This window comes from Rana temporaria, chromosome 4 (assembly GCF_905171775.1).
Source record: "Rana temporaria chromosome 4, aRanTem1.1, whole genome shotgun sequence".
In the NCBI taxonomy this organism is placed as follows: Eukaryota; Metazoa; Chordata; class Amphibia; order Anura; family Ranidae; genus Rana; species Rana temporaria.
The window spans coordinates 248,151,622-248,168,393 of NC_053492.1; positions in this window are offsets into that span (position 1 = coordinate 248,151,622).

Genomic DNA, 16,772 nt, shown 5'->3' on the forward strand with positions numbered 1-16,772 from the left:
TACCATTGCATGAGAGATCACCTGTCCATCTTTTCACAAGGGAATGTTTTGTACTCTAAACTTTTTACACAAGTTTTCTCATACTAAGGTTTCTTTTAGTTGTTTTGGCTCTGGGATTTCTGTCCATCTCACATGAGATACTACTGATATCAGAACAGACAGCCCTGAAGGCTCCTTCTGGTTACATCACAACCTAGAAAATGATATAGGGGGAACAAACTGTCATTCACATAATATGCAATACTAATGCTAAGTGAATGTGTAATGTGTGTTAGTAAGCATTTCTATGCCTGCATGGAAAAAAGTGTACTAAGTTGTAGAACACTTTTATATTTCTGCTAGAGCATCATTTTTTGCACTCTACCGTTGGCCATAGACTGAGAAAATTTTGACCGGTTTCTGATGAACAAGTCAAAATTTGATCATTGAGTGGCCTTGTTGTCACCACTCTACCCAACATCCTTCACTTGCACATAAGGCAACTGCTAATGGGTAGCCAAGAAATCGAATCACCAGTTTAGCCCTCACCTTAAAGTGAACCTGAACTCAGAATGTGTGTTATAGAAAACCTTTAAAAAATGTAATTGTGTCTAAGTACTGTAGCATTCTGGAAAATATACCCTTTGTTTTAAATTCCTCCTGAAAAACATTAGTGCACTTTTTGGTGTAGCACCCACTTCCTTGCTCCGCTGGCTTTTATCCCAGGTGTTAGACCTGCAGCTCTCTGGCAAATCCCAAAAGGGCCAGTGTACTGTGGACAGAAATCTGTAAAACATTTGTCAATGTGTCCCTAAGCCCCCATGTTTTTCAAGCATGTGCCTTTTAGATTTATAAATCAAATGGACTAAACATAAAAAAAAAAAAAATAGATTCCTCCATCCACACAGAGTGGAATACCCCCCCCCCCCCCACACACACACACACACACACACCTTCTGGGAAATTGAATTCTGAAAACAGGACTTGGGGCTGTCACAATACACTGACCAATGGATGGCTACAACTGCAGATAACCAAAAATTTTAGATGCCAGATGGAAAATAATTGGCTAAACAGCACCTGCATACAAACATATGCCAAAACTGTTAAAGTATTTTTACGAATACAATAGTCACATTTTCTCAGCACTGTTAAGCATAAATGGAGGTTATTTTTTTTTTATTGTTTTTATTATTATTCATCCTGCAGGCTGAACAACAAAAATAAGAAAACTGTATTGCCAGTTTAGGGTTCCCTCGTCTACTCTAATGTATTATACATATTTTTTTAGGGACACACAGGGCTTTCATTTGGTTGCAAATTTGAACATATATATATTTTTATTTACTTGGTTATTCATAGGGAAAAAAATAAATGTTTCTGTATTTTTTTTTTCGACTGCACCGTAATTTTAACACCCTTCAAAAGTTTAACCCAAAATATAACCAGCAAAGTCTGCTGATTACCATGATATCACATTAGTCCAAAGTTTTATGTAATGTAGCAGATTGGAAAAATTGTAAATGTATGCATTTTACTTTAGGGGAGCTTTATTCTCATTTTGAAGCTAAATTTAGACTTACGTAGGGGAAAAAACAGTTTGTGTAAATTGTCAGTGTAGCATTAAGATAACATTAAGTCAGGTTGATGAGGGAACAAATTAGCATGACAGTAACTTTTTCACAGGTGTGCAATTGCTAAAGATTTAAATGACTTTGCATTCACCATGAACACTTGATGTTTGCGCTGTGAATGCAAATGTTAACCATCTGACATCATTGTTGTGATTTGGGGATTTACCTAGGGAGAGAATATTTTCATTCAGCCTCATGCACAAGAATGCTTTTGTCTGTATAATATAAAATTAGGGAATTTTTCCATGAATGGGAAGATAAGGTTCTGTGTGCATCCACCCATAGAGATTAATGACTATGCTGTATGTGTGTGGTTGTACGCAGGTATACACTGGTAATGTAAACACATATATATCGTACGGAAACACGCCCATGCATTATATGTGTGTTTACGCAAGTATGCACTTTCTGTGCAAAGAAAACCCCTTGCATTTTATGTTGTACAGACAAATATTTATAATTTTCATATTCACTTCTTTATTTTTACGATTTTTTTACCTTCCTTTCTTATCATGGGTTATTGATCTGATCCATGAAGAACCAGGAGATAATCCTATTCAGATTTGCAGCAGATCTTTTATAATAATTTAAAAGGTAATTTGCTTACTGCAATCAGTCAGCAAATGATCACTATAGCAGTGATCTACTGCTGTATAAAAAGGCGGGGCAGAGCTTTGCCTTGACCCATGTAGGGAATGGAAGTGCAGTGATGTCACTGGTAATGATGCCACCGTTCCAATGTAAAAGCAGAATTTCGGCATTTATTTTGCTTTCACAGTGCACTCATATGGAGCAATCTGTAAAAGTATCAGAAGCCCAGGAGCTAATAATTTCACCTCCTGGGCTAGCACTAGATGCCAACTTTTACAGACAGCCAGTGTTTACAGCTCTAACCCTTGCATGTAACTGCAGGAGCCATTGGAAGATTTTCCCTATATTTCTGTTTTGGTGACAACTCAAAATTCTGGAATGCCCCTTACTTTCTGTTCTAGTGGTATTGCTCACCGGGATGTAAAGAGAAGATATATCTCCCCATTGTGCCACATACAGAAATACATTGAACATAATGGGCCAGATCCACAAAAGAGATACGCCGACTTAACTCGATTTTTCTAAATTTACACGGCGTGTATCTTTGCGCCCGATCCTCAAAACGAGAAGCGCCTGAAATTCGGGCTTTTCCGTCCTACCTAAAAATATTACGCCGGCGCATTCTCGTGCGCAAATTACGCTAGGCACGCCGCTTTATTTGATAGGCAAAGATGCAAATGAGGGAGATAGGGCGATCCACAGAATTAAGTGTGTGCGCCGTAGATTACGCCCTGTGCGCACCTGTTAGTTTTTTGGTGGGATTTTACACATTATAAAAGCAGCCCTAATTTTACACATGCCGTCTGAATGTCTGCTGAAGCAACACCATTCAGGAAGAGCTCAGCACACACACGTTCAGGACTGAAATCTCTCTGCCAAAATGCCAGGACCAGCAATGATACTAGCTGCATTAGTTGATATAGAGACACAAAGAAGGAGGAGGGCACAGAGGAGGAGGATGAGGGCACAGGAGAGGGTCTACCGCCCACGGCAAGATTTGTTTGGCATGCCTGCTTGTGAAGTTTACCGCACCTACAGATTTACCCGTGAGGCCATCCTGGAATTAACAACAATACTTCAGGATGATCTTACCAGCCCAACCCAACGCTCCCATGCCCTGCAGCCACTCACCAAAGTACTGGCCACTTTGCATTTTCTGGCCACTGGCTCATTCCAACGCACAAGTGGAGGCGTGGCTGGGATGGCACAATCCTCCATCAGCAGGTGTGTGCACCAAGTGGTCCCTGCAATCCTGCTGCGCATGGGAAATCAGTTTCAGAAACCCACCCAGGAGGATCAGCGTTTAAAGTCAATGACCGACTTTTACAACATTGCCAGATTTCCACGCACCATCGGGGCCATTGATTGTACCCATGTGGCACTACAACCACCCCATGATACTGAGCACATGTTCCGGAATCGTAAAGGCTGGCATTCCATTAATGTGCAAGTCATCGTCGATGCCCATGGCCTCATCTGGCACGTCTGTGCTAAATTTCCTGGATCCTGCCATGATAGTTACATTTACCGGCAGACACAGATCTCAAGAGATTTTGACCAGAACATGTATGAAGACAGCTGGCTGATTGGTGAGTGACATGTGTGTCAGGTATGTCCCCCCCATGATGCTGACATCACAAGGGGCACATGCATGACTAATATCCTCCTGTCTTTTCCCTTACAGGTGACTCAGGATATGCCTTGGGACCTCATCTAATGACCCCATTCAGGAACCCCCAAACCCCAGGAGAGCAACGCTACAACCAGGCGCACATACGAACCCGGGGAGTGGTTGAACGGACCTTTGGGCTTCTGAAGTCCCGCTTCAGATGCCTGGATAAGTCTGGGGGTACCCTGCTGTATTCCCCTGACTTTGTGTGTCAAATAATTGGGGCATGTTGCATACTCCATAACTTTGCCCTCAGAAGGGGACTGCATATTGACTTATGTAATGATCTGACCCCTGACCCAGGCAATACTATCCCAACCAACTCTACCCGGTCTGCTGAGGGCACAACAGCTAGGAGACGCCTTGCAGAAGGCATTTTTTCCCAGTAAATGTACATGATTAATGTCACAATAAGTATGTATTTTTTCACTGTAAATGCACATGATTAATGTCACAATAAGTATGTATTTTTTCACTGTAAATGCACATCAATAAAGTCACAATGATAATGCATGAATGCACACCACTGTGGTTCCTTGCACAGACACATCACATGCACATCGAATTGGATTAGATCCAAGTCCCCCCCCCCTTGGGACTTGGGAGCAGTAACGCCACGCCACGGCTCCAATTATGTCACTGTGCATTCATACACCATTCAGGAACCTGGGATTGCACTTCTCCCTGGTCCTGGGGATCCCTTCTCCACCAAAACTGAGGGTGACAACCTTAATTTCTTAGGAATGCCACCCCCCCACATTCACACATCATTCACACACATAAACCAAATCATAAGTACAGAAGACCAAATAAAAAAAAAAAAAAAATGCATAAAAAAAAAAAAACAAGTATCCCAGCAAATTTATTAGCGGCGGCGATTGCTACGCCTTGGCTGGGCAGGGGCACGGGCAGGGGCACGGGCAGGGGCACGGGCACGGGCAGGGGCACGGCCACGGCCATGGCCACGCAGTCGCGGAGGATGTCCATTGGGGGGGTGTTGAGCTGGGGAAGGAGGAGCCTCCTGGGGGGGTTGAGCTGGGGAAGGAGGAGCCTCCTGGGGGGGTTGAGCTGGGGAAGGAGGAGCCTCCTGGGGGGGTTGAGCTGGGGAAGGAGGAGCCGCCCCTGCTGGCCTGCCCTCCATGACCCCTGCAATGCGAGTGAGACAGGCAGTGAGGGCAGCCGCATTGGCCTGGCCAGACCTTGTATTGTCCTGCACAGCCTGGGTCAGGGCACTCAGCTCATGGGCCACGCGCGTTGTGGCGGTCTGTATGTCATTCAAACATGTTATGACCGCCGTTGAGTTGGTGGCCACATCACCGAGTGCCTCCATCATTTCACCCTGGCTGTGCTCCATCTGCGTCAGTTTTTCCAGAATTTTTCCAAGAATGCGGGTCTGCCGGGCATTGTCCTTCACCACACTGGCCGACAGACGCTCGCCCACAGCCACGGTCTCCTGGGTTGTCCCCCTGGCTGCCGCTGAGTCTTGCGGGCCTGGAGGAGGGGAGAGAGTGACCCTGGTGACTGGAGGCCTGTTGGGGGAGAAGTGGGAGGGGCTACCCCTGATGGTGGCCTGACTGGTGCCAGCCTCAGGGGTAGTCTCAGGGGAAGACTCAAAGGTCATCATATCAGTGGCCAGGAGGACTTCCCGGCCAATCTGCATATTTTCCTCCTCCTCCCCCTCATCATCCTCCTCCCACTCAACCTCAACCTCCTCCCCCTCAACCTCCTCATGAGTGGAGGTTTGGCCAATCCCCTCCCCTGGGGAATCCTGCCCTTCTTGGGACTCATCATCTGCCTGTCTTGGGGGTGGTGCTGCAGCCTGGCCCGATGGGCCTGCAACCTCCTGGCCTCCAACCTCCTGGCCTCCAACCTCCTGGCGTGGAACCTCCTGGCCTCCAACCTCCTGGCGTGTAACCTCCTGGCCATCTGTGGAGGACACAAAACAATCACATGTTTGAGGAACCACACACTTGGCACATCTTCCCTTCCCCCACCCACACATGCTAATCAACAGAGAATAAACCAAAAAACCTACCTGTCCTCCTAGGAACATCTGACGTATAGCCAGGCAGGCCCACCACCTGCTGTGGGTGGAAACACTGGGCCACTGCCCATTCCTCCTCCGTCAGTCTGACTGGGCAGGGTCCCCCTCCTCCAGTGCCCCTGGTATGGGCGTCGATCCTTGCCATCTTAGTCCGGACGACGCTTCTCAGATCGTTTATTTTTCTCTGTATGCCAGCGGGGGTCCTAGTCTCCCCCCCCCCGCCGCATTGATCTGGTCCGTGATCTTTTTAAGAAGCTGCCTCCTCCTGGCCGGGGTGGTGTTCTGGCTCTCAGGGCCATGCAGAAATCGCCCATATTTCACAATGCCCCGAGCAAGAATTTGCTTCTCTCCCAGGGTGAAATTAAGCTTCCTGCGTTTAGGGGGCATCTCATACACCACCCAGCAACAACAAACACACCCGACAAACAATCGACAATACACACCCAAAAACCTGACAAAAATCTATACCACAAAAAAATAAAGAAAATCTAAACACACAAGGACACAGCTAATAGTAATTCAAAAAGAAACACGCACCAACAAACAAACAAAAAACAAACACCAAAAAACAAACACCAAAAAACAAACACCAAAAAACAATCAGCAAAAACAATAACAAACAAATTAAATAAATACACTTCTCAAACACAAACAACAACTAGACTCTCCAACTCCTCAAACACTTTTCTCACAAACACAACTTACCAACACACAAACAAACAGAGCAGAAGCAAATTGCTCATGGAAGGGGAACAATGGGATATACTTTAGCAAGGGAAGTGTGTGTGTGTGGTGCTTTTTAGACACAGGGCGATCCTCAAACTAAGTACACTTGGCCTTTTACCTATCTCACTGATTGCGCCGAGATCAGTTCTGCACATGCCCAGTGAGGTCCCGATTCGTGCGCGCATGCGCAGTACGGCCGGCGCCTCATTTGCATGGGGTCACGGCTCATTACAATGAAGCACGCCCACTTCCTTCCCACTTGCAAAAACCCCGCCTTACGCCTCTGAATTTAAGTTACGCTGGCGCACATTTAGACGCAAATGCGCTGTGGATACGGCACTTACGACACCAACTTAGGGCAACGTAACTTAAATCACATAAGTTAGGACAAACTAAATTTGCACCGCTGGCTGAGGATCTGGCCCAATGTTCCAATTTTTTACAACACAAGAAAAATTGCTTTAGATGGACTTTAACCACTAGTCCACCAGGCCTATTTTGGCACTTCTCTCCTTCATGTAAAAATCTAAATATTTTTGCTAGAAAATTAATCAGAACCCCCAAACATTATATTTTTTTTAGCAGACACCCTAGGGAATAAAATGGCGGTCATTGCAACTTTTTTTCCAGCATGGTATTTGCACAATCATTTTTCAAACTTCTTTTTTGGGGAATTTTTTTTTTTCATGGATTAAAAAATAGCAAAACAGTAAAGTTAGCCCAATTTTTTTGTATAATGTGAAATATGATGTTACACTGAGTAAATAGATACCTAAATTGCGCACACTCATGGAATGGCGCCAAACTTCGGTACTTAAAAATCTCCATAGGCGACGCTTTAATTTTTTTTACAGGTTACTATTTTCGAGGTACAGAGAAGTTCTAGTGCTAGAATTGTTGCACACCCTCTTATGCATGTGACGATACCTCACATGTGGGGTTTGAATGGCGTTTACATATGTGGGCGGGACTTGCATGCGTGTTCACTTCTAAGCGCGAGGTACCGGGGACAGGGGCGTTTTAAAAAAAAAATGTAATTTTTTTTTTATTTTACTTCTTTTTTTTTTTTTTTTACTCTTTATTTTACATTATTTATTTTTTTTATCACTTTTATTTCTTATTACAAGGAATGTAAACATCCCTTGTAATAGGAATCACTGTGACAGGTCCTCTTTATGGGGAGATGTGGGGTCAATAAGACCCCACATCTCTCCTCCAGGATTACAAGCATTAGCTCTGTGAAAAAAATTCACTGATCTAATGCCGACAGCCACGTTTGCGGCTTTGTTTACTTCCGGGTACCGGGCGTGACATTATAACGTCGCGCCCGGACCTCTGACGGTCATAGAGATGACTGGTGACCATCTGGTCACCAGTCATCTCTATGCTTTCCCAGCAAGCGCCGGATGATTCGCTCTCCGGGCCCCCGATGGCACGGGAGAGCCCGGAGAAGCACCGGATGGCGGCGGACGTCCCCTCCCGCTGCCTATAAGAATGATCAAAACCACCGCTTTGACCATTCTTATCGTGCACAGAATCGGCAGCTGAAGACGGCAATATCTGAATGATGCCTGTAGCTGCAGGCATCATTCAGATATCACCGCACAAAGTGGAGGACGTCATATGACGTCCTCCCGTGGACAAGTGGTTAAGTCAGCATCATTTTAAGGCTGGGTTCACATATGCTGCGGCCACGGGTCACAGCACGGGGTCCAGTGCGTCCCTGTTCGCCGATTCAGGTGCGAGTCAGTAGTGAATTTTTGCCAGAATTTGCATCTGAATCAGAACTAAAGACACACAGGACTCTTTTTAAATGTGGAACGCAGCTACCCTGGAGCTATGTGAACTGGCGTCATTGAGAGCCAGTCACAGTCTCCTGCCACGCAAATTGGATGCAGGGAAAGCCGCACCCAATTCGCATGTGTGTGAACCCAGCCTAAATGAATATCAAATAAAGAACCCATGGAAATGATGGATTGCTTGAAAAGAAGCAATCAATAAAATGATTTTTGCACAAAATACTTCAGTTAATAATCTTTATTTTTTTAATTTCTGAGACACAATGGGGTTGATTTACTAATACTAAAGAGTGCAAAATCTGGTGCAACTCTGCATAGAAACCAATTATGGTAGCTTCCAGTTTTTTTCTTTTTTTTTGTCAAAGCTTAACTGAACACGCTGAAGTTAGAAGCTGATTGGCTACCATACACAGCTGCACCAGATTTTGCACTTTCCAGTTATAGTTAATCAACCCAATTTTGTTAGCCACCTCAGTACCAGCATGTTCCTCCAACTTCATATACAGGCCATTTTTGAGCACTGGAATACTTTGATTGACAATTACTCAGAGATGCAACACTGTAACCAAATGAATTTTAGGGATTTATTTTAGACAGATGGGGCTTTCATTTGGTGTTATTTATTAACCACTTTCTTTTTATTTTTTACTATATAAATAAAAAAACCTTAGGGGAAAAAAAGTTAGTTTATTTAACCAAATATTCTTTCTTCATATATTTAGGCCAATGTTTATTCTGTTAGTTAGGTGTATATTAACTAGTCTGTGTGAAAGACATTGGATTTGAAAATAATTGACTTTCTAGGCATACTCAAAAGTAATAGCATTTATTTTATGTATAACAAATTCATAGACAAACAATTGACAAAACACATATACATGTGGTAGGTGAAAGTGTTTTAAAACTTCTCAAAGATCTGCTGTCTATCCAGAGTCCAATGGGCTCAATGGATACAACTGGTCAGCCTGAATGAACCTGAGTGAGGCAGTCAGCCTAATACAATAGCATATAAGATAATCTGAATAGGTCAATTTCTAAAGTGGTTGATAATGGGTAACGGTAGCCAGCTCAGGAAGTGTCAGTTCTGCTTTTCAAGGTACAGATAGTTTTGTGCCTATATATGCACTTCTTCTGTAGCTAAGTCAATACATAAAAAAAGTTTGGTGTCAAGGTGGCAGAACATCCAATTGGACACAGACTCTGATAGGGCCACAAGGTCATGCAAGGAGGATATGGGGACACACTGTAAGCACGAGTCAACCCCAGGATCTATAGTATAATTAGAGGTTATGTATGTAATGTAAGTAATTCTACATCAGGTAGTTAAGGTAGGTAATCCCACAGGTCTTGATTGGTATTAATCTGAATAAATCATATATTAGGGCAACTGGTGGGTCTAGTCATGACAGTTTAATGTAAAAAAAAAATGCTGGCAAAAGAAATTGCAAAAGAAATGGCGTGGGGTCACCCCAGGTTCATACCAGGTTCTTCGGGTCTAGTATGGATTCCCTCCACACCTCCAATTTTTTTTTAAATGGCATGGAGTTTGCCTCAAATTCCATACCAGACCCTTATCTGAGCATGCAGCCGGGTAGGTCAGGAAAGGGAGGGGACAAGCGAGCGCCCAACCCCCTCCTGAACCATACCAGGCCACATGCACTCAACATGGGGGGGTGGTTGCTTTGGGCCCTCCAAGTACCTTGCCCCCATGTTTATGGGGACAAAGGCCTTTTCCTGACAACCCTGGCCGGTGGTTGTCAGGGTCTGCGGTTGAGGGGGCTTATCGGAATCTGTATTTCCTGTATCCCAACCCTTCCCCTATGTGAATGGGTATCAGGTTCATCGTACCTCTACCCATTCACCCCAAAAAGCAGTGAAATGTGGCAGTGGGAGAAGACGGTACTGGGAGAAGATAGCTCAGAGAGAAGACTGCTCGGAGCAATTTTTTAAGTACTTGTTTTATTTTCCTTTTAAATGCTTTTTGGGGTGAATGGGATGAATGGGTAGGGATATGATGTACCCAATACCTATTCACATAGGGGGAGGGGCCGGGATCTGGGGGCCCCCTTGTTAAAGCCAAACTCTGCTACTGTGGTGAGGTTGTGGATACAGTTTCATGTCGCAGGTCATACACCATGGCAAAGCTGATCACAGCACCAAGCCAGAGTGTAGTTATACTGCATCAGCAAGGTCTCTACCAGGCAAAGATTTCAAAGCAGACTGGGGTTTCAAGACGTGCTGTTCAGGTTCTTTTGAAGAAACACAAAGAAACTGGCAACATCGAGGAATGTAGACAAAGTTGTTGGCCAAGGAAACTTAATGCAGCAGATAAAAGACACATCATGCTTACTTCCTTCAACATTTGAAGATATCCAGCAGTGCCATCAGCACAGAACTAGGGGAAACTAGTGGGACCCAGGTATACCCATCTACTGTCCTGAGACGTCTGGCCAGAAGTGGTCTTCATGAAAGAATTGAGGCCAAAAAGCTTTTCCTCCAATGTGGAAACAAGGCTAACTATAAATATAGGAAGTGGGTGCAGAAAAATGGTAGCAGGTGCTCTGGATTGATGAGTCGAAATGTGAAATATTTGGCTGTAGCAGGAGGCAGTTTGTGTGTCTTAGGGCTGGAGAGAATTACAATAATGAGTAGGCAGGCAACAGTGAAACATGACAAGTCTGATGCCGCGTACACACGACCGTTTTTCGCGATGTGAAAAATTACATTTTTTTTATGTCATTAAAAACGATTGTGTGTGGGCTCCAGAGCATTTTTCACAACGTTAAAAATGACCATTAAAAATTTAGAACATGCTCTAAATTTTCACGTCGTTTTTCACGTTGTCATTTTTAAAGTCGTAAAAAATGGTTGTGTGTAGGCTTTAATGGCGTGAAAATAACACGCATGCTCAGAAGCAAGTTATGAGATGGGAGCGCTCGTTCTGGTAAAACTAGCGTTCGTAATGGAGATAGCACATTCATCACGCTGTAACAGACTGAAAAGCATGAATCGTCTCTCACCAAACTTTTACTAACACGAAATCAGCAAAAGCAGCCCCAAGGGTGGCGCCATCCGAATGGAACGTCCCCTTTATAGTGCCGTCGTCATGGCGCTTTGCTAGAGCATTTTTTTTTTCACGATCGTGTGTAGGCAACGCAGGCTTAACAATTATTGGGTTTGAAAAAACTTTGTTTTTTCTAGACCAATTAAAATGGTAGTGTGTATGATTTAGGATCAATTGTGTCCTCAATGCTGACAAACACAGGCAGATACTTATCCATCATGATATACCATCAGGCATGTGATTGGCCCCAAATGTATTCTGCTGCAAGACAATGACCCCAAACACACAGTCAATGTCATTAAGAATTATCTTCAGTGTAAATAAGAACATGGGGCCAAATTCTCAAAAGAGATACGCAGACTTAACTGCTGTTCAGTCTGTGCCTAACTTTGGAAACGATTCTCAAAAGGCCTTTTCCAAAGTTAGGCAGAAAATCTGACATGTGTAAGACACTTACACGGTCAGATCTTAGGATGCAGTACCGCATCCGCCACTGGGGGCATTTCTCATTGAAATGCAGCTTTGCGTATGCAAATGAGGACTTAAGCAGATTTTCAAAGCATTTCATCATTGTGATTTCTGCGTAAGTTCCGAATTTGCCTGCGCAAAACTAGGGCTGGTTTTACAATGTGGAAAGTTAGTCACACCTTGTAAAGGCCCATTCAAGCGACGGCATTTGGTATGCATTCCTGAGGGAGAACTCCACGGCAATTTTTAAATTCAAAACCGGCATGGGTTCCCCCCCCAGGAGCATACCAGGCCCTTAGGTCTGGTATGGGTTGTAAGGAGACCCCCCCTACGCCGAAAAATCGACGTAGGGGGTCCCCCTACAATCCATACCAGACCCGTATCCAAAGCACGCTACCCGGCCGGTCAGGAAGGGAGTGGGGACGAGCGAGCGCCCCCCCCCCCTCCTGAGCCGTGCCAGGCCGCATGCCCTCAACATGGGGGGGTTGGGTGCTCTGGGGCAGGGGGGCGCACTGCGGGCCCCCCCACCCCAGAGCACCCTGTCCCCATGTTGATGAGGACAGGACCTCTTCCCGACAACCCTTGCCGTTGGTTGTCGGGGTCTGCGGGCGGGGGCTTATCGGAATCTGGGAGTCCCCTCAAATAAGGGGGCCCCCAGATACCGGCCCCCCACCCTATGTGAATGGATATGGGGTACATCGTACCCCTACCCATTCACCTGGAGGCAAAAAGTAAAAGTTAGTAAACACACAACACAAGGGTTTGTAAAATAATTTATTATTCTGCTCCGGATGCCCCCCCTGTCTTCTTTATTAGCTCTATTACCAGGGGGGGCTTCTTCTTCCACTCTCCGGGGGTCTTCCACTCTCCGGGGGTCTTCTTCCACTCTCCGGGGGGGGTTTCTTCTTCCGCTCTCCGGGGGGGGCTTCTCTGCTCTCCGGGGGTCTTCATCTCTCTTCGCCGCTCTCCGCTGTTGACTCGGCGAACCCCGGTTCTTCTGCAGATGTCCGGTGCCTTCTTCTTCAGCGCTGGCTGCCTGCTATCTTTGTGTGTTAGCTCAATTTCTAACAGGCAGCCGGCGCGGTCTTCTGTGACGTCAGGTTCTTCTTCTCCCCTCTTCCGATGTTGCCTCGTCGCCTCTTGTCACTGTAATGATGGAAGCGCGCCTTGCATCCCATTTATATAGGCATCACCGTCCCATCATGCTCCGGCAGGTACCCACGTGGTGGGTGCCTACCCACGTGCACCCACCACGTGGGTACCTACCGGAGCATGATGGGACGGTGATGCCTATATAAATGGGATGCAAGGCGCGCTTCCATCATTACAGCGACAAGAGGCGACGAGGCAACATCGGAAGAGGGGAGAAGAACAGAAGAGAAGACCCTGACGTCACAGAAGACCGCGCCGGCTGCCTGTTACTAATTGAGCTAACACACAAAGATAGCAGGCAGCCAGCGCTGAAGAAGAAGGCACCGGACATCTGCAGAAGAACCGGGGTTCGCCAAGTCAACAGCGGAAGAGGGGAGAAGATGGAAGAAGACCCCCGGAGAGCGGAGAAGCCCCCCCCCGGAGAGCGGAAGAAGAAACCCCCCCGGAGAGTGGAAGAAGACCCCCGGAGAGTGGAAGAAGACCCCCGGAGAGTGGAAGAAGAAGCCCCCCCTGGTAATAGAGCTAATAAAGAAGACAGGGGGGGCCTCCGGAGCAGAATAATAAATTATTTTAAAAACCCTTGTGTTGTGTGTTTACTAACTTTTACTTTTTGCCTCCAGGTGAATGGATAGGGGTACGATGTACCCCATATCCATTCACTTAGGGTGGGGGGCCGGTATCTGGGGGCCCCCTTATTAAAGGGGACTCCCAGATTCCGATAAGCCCCCCGCCCGCAGACCCCGACAACCAACGGCAAGGGTTGTCGGGAAGAGGTCCTGTCCTCATCAACATGGGGACAGGGTGCTCTGGGGTGGGGGGCCCGCAGTGCGCCCCCCTGCCCCAGAGCACCCAACCCCCCCATGTTGAGGGCATGCGGCCTGGCACGGCTCAGGAGGGGGGGGCACTCGCTCGTCCCCACTCCCTTCCTGACCGGCCGGGTAGCGTGCTTTGGATACGGGTTTGGTATGGATTGTAGGGGGACCCCCTACGTCGATTTTTCGGCGTGGGGGGGTCTCCTTACAACCCATACCAGACCTAAGGGCCTGGTATGTTCCTGGGGGGGGGAACCCATGCCGTTTTTTTCTTTGAAAATTGGCATGGAGTTCTCCCTCTCAGGAATGCATGCTGAGCGACGCTGTCATTTTTTTTATAATTATTTGTTTTCCCGGCGCGTCTTTTTTTTCACCCGTCGCAACTTTAGTGTCCCGTCGAAATTCTCAAAGCCGCCCGGCGTTAATTACGTTCGCGCACTGCACGTCGGTAAAATGACGTCACACGCATGCGCAGTACGGCCGGCGCGGGAGCGCGCCTTATTTAAATTTTAAACGCCCCCAGGAGAGGAGGACCGCCTTGCGACGGCGGCACTTAAGTTACACGGCCTGAAATTTCTAGGTAAGTGCTTTGAAGATCCGGCACCTAGGTAGAGATTTTAAGTCAGTGTAACTTAACTGCTGAAAGTTAAGTTAGGCAGCTTTTTTGAGAATTTGGCCCATGGAGTCCTGGAAATTATAGTTTGGCTCCCACAGAGTGCTGATCTCAACATCATTCAGTCTAACTAGGATTACACGATGAGACAGAAGGATTTGAGGCAGCCTATATCCACAGAAGATCTGTGAATAGTTCTGCTAAATGTTTGGAACAACCAACCCCCCAGAGTTCCTTCAAAAACTGTGTGCCAGTGCACCTAGAAGAGTTGATGCTGTTTTGAAGGCAAAGGGTGGTCACGCCAAATATTGATTTGATTTGAATTCTCTGGTAATTTACTTCCATTTTCTTAATTGATAAAAATAAATTTCTAACACTTCTATTTCTGAAAACATTCTTTATTTACAGCATTATTTCACACCTGCCTAAAACTTTTGCATAGTAGTGTATATTAGTATATTATGTATTTAATATGTGTTCTTCATAAGGATTGGTGGGTTATTTGAAAATGATTGTGATAATTTATATGAAATTGTTTTTATTTTTTTAATAAGTTTGTTAGTTATAGGCTGTTGATACATTTTTTCTTTTAATTTATGTGTTTAAATATTTAGCAGTGGTATTATATTCTTTGATACAGTATATTTTTATTAAAGTGGTTGTATAATCTTATGTTACATTTTTACCTGTTTATAATGAGGCTTACCTGTAATCGGAAAAACGCGCTAGTGTATCAGTTAAAAAAACAGTAATAATCTAGGATGCAGCAGCTTAATGTGAGATATACACAAAATACGGATTAAAAAAGAGAAGCCGTGCTAATACAGTCCAAATAATTCAATAAATGTATTTGATTGTAGAAATATATATCATGCTTCAAATGATAAAAATGGTGAGATGATGGGGGCGTGGCCGGCAGCTGAGGCGGATGGATGTGTAAGGAGAGAGCTCCGAGCCAAGAACCCTAATCCAGCTACATCTAGCGACTCCATCAGCCCACCAGAGCTCTAGAAGTGACCCGGTGGATCCTAGACACATCCCTGCTGCCATGGGGAAAAGAAAAAACGAGCAGAAGCCTCGGAAGCTCACCGACTTCTACCCACCGACAAGCACTCCTAGGCCGCAAGATGGCGCCGAGGCCTCGGACTTGCGGCGTGGCTCGCCGCACAACGGGCAGCATCGCGGCCCGGCTCCCACCCGAGGACCGACAGTATCCCAAGCCAGCAACGGAGGATACACCCCAGGCTCATCTCCGGTGTCCAGCCCGCAGAAATCGGCACAAAAACAATCCACCAAACACACATATGCAGGTGAGCAGGACGACGGGTGTGATTCACAAAACAGCACAAGGGTTTTCGTTGAACAAATCAATGAATTCCCTACATCTGGGATGCCTCTGAGTGACACTGTCATGAAAGACATGCTGGTAACCCTGCGGGGATCTCTACACAGGGACATGATGCATTGCATCTCCCAAATCAAATCGGATGTGACATCCATAGGGGAGAGAGTTAGTCACATAGAAGACAAGATGGGCGACTTTGCGGTGGCACACAATGAGCTAGTTGATGCTCACGATGACGCAGAAGGGGAATTACAGGCTATGAGGGAGAAAATTGCAGATTTAGAAGACAGATCCCGAAGGAACAACCTTAAACTGCGTGGGATAGATGAATCTGTGACCCCAGCTGAATTAAGAATCTATGTCCAGCACTTCATCGCCGCCATATTACCCGATATCCCAGAAGGAGAGGTCATAGTGGATAGGGCCCACCGTCTCCCCAAACCCAAATTCTTACCTGAAAAAGTCCCAAGAGATGTGATTGCCCGCATTCATTTTTTTCATGTAAAGGATGACCTAATGCGCTTTTCAAGAAAAAATCATCCCCTGCCAGCTCCATATTCAGATGTTACTGTGTATGCGGATCTATCGCAGCATACAATGATGGCACGCAAAAAACTCTCCTCTATCACTAAACTATTGCAAAACCACAAAATCCCTTACTCATGGGGATTCCCCACCAAACTGCTAATTATTAAAGATAACCGTACCCTGGTCATCAAAACCCTGGAGGAAGGTTTAGCTTTGGCTAAGAAGTGGGACTTACTACCAGAAGGAGCTCAGGCCCCACCGCCTAAACCAGCACCCACGAGGATGTCCCCTGAGTGGAGTGCTGCCTGACTCCTGCCATATTGCAGGCACCTTGATTGCTTACCAGTT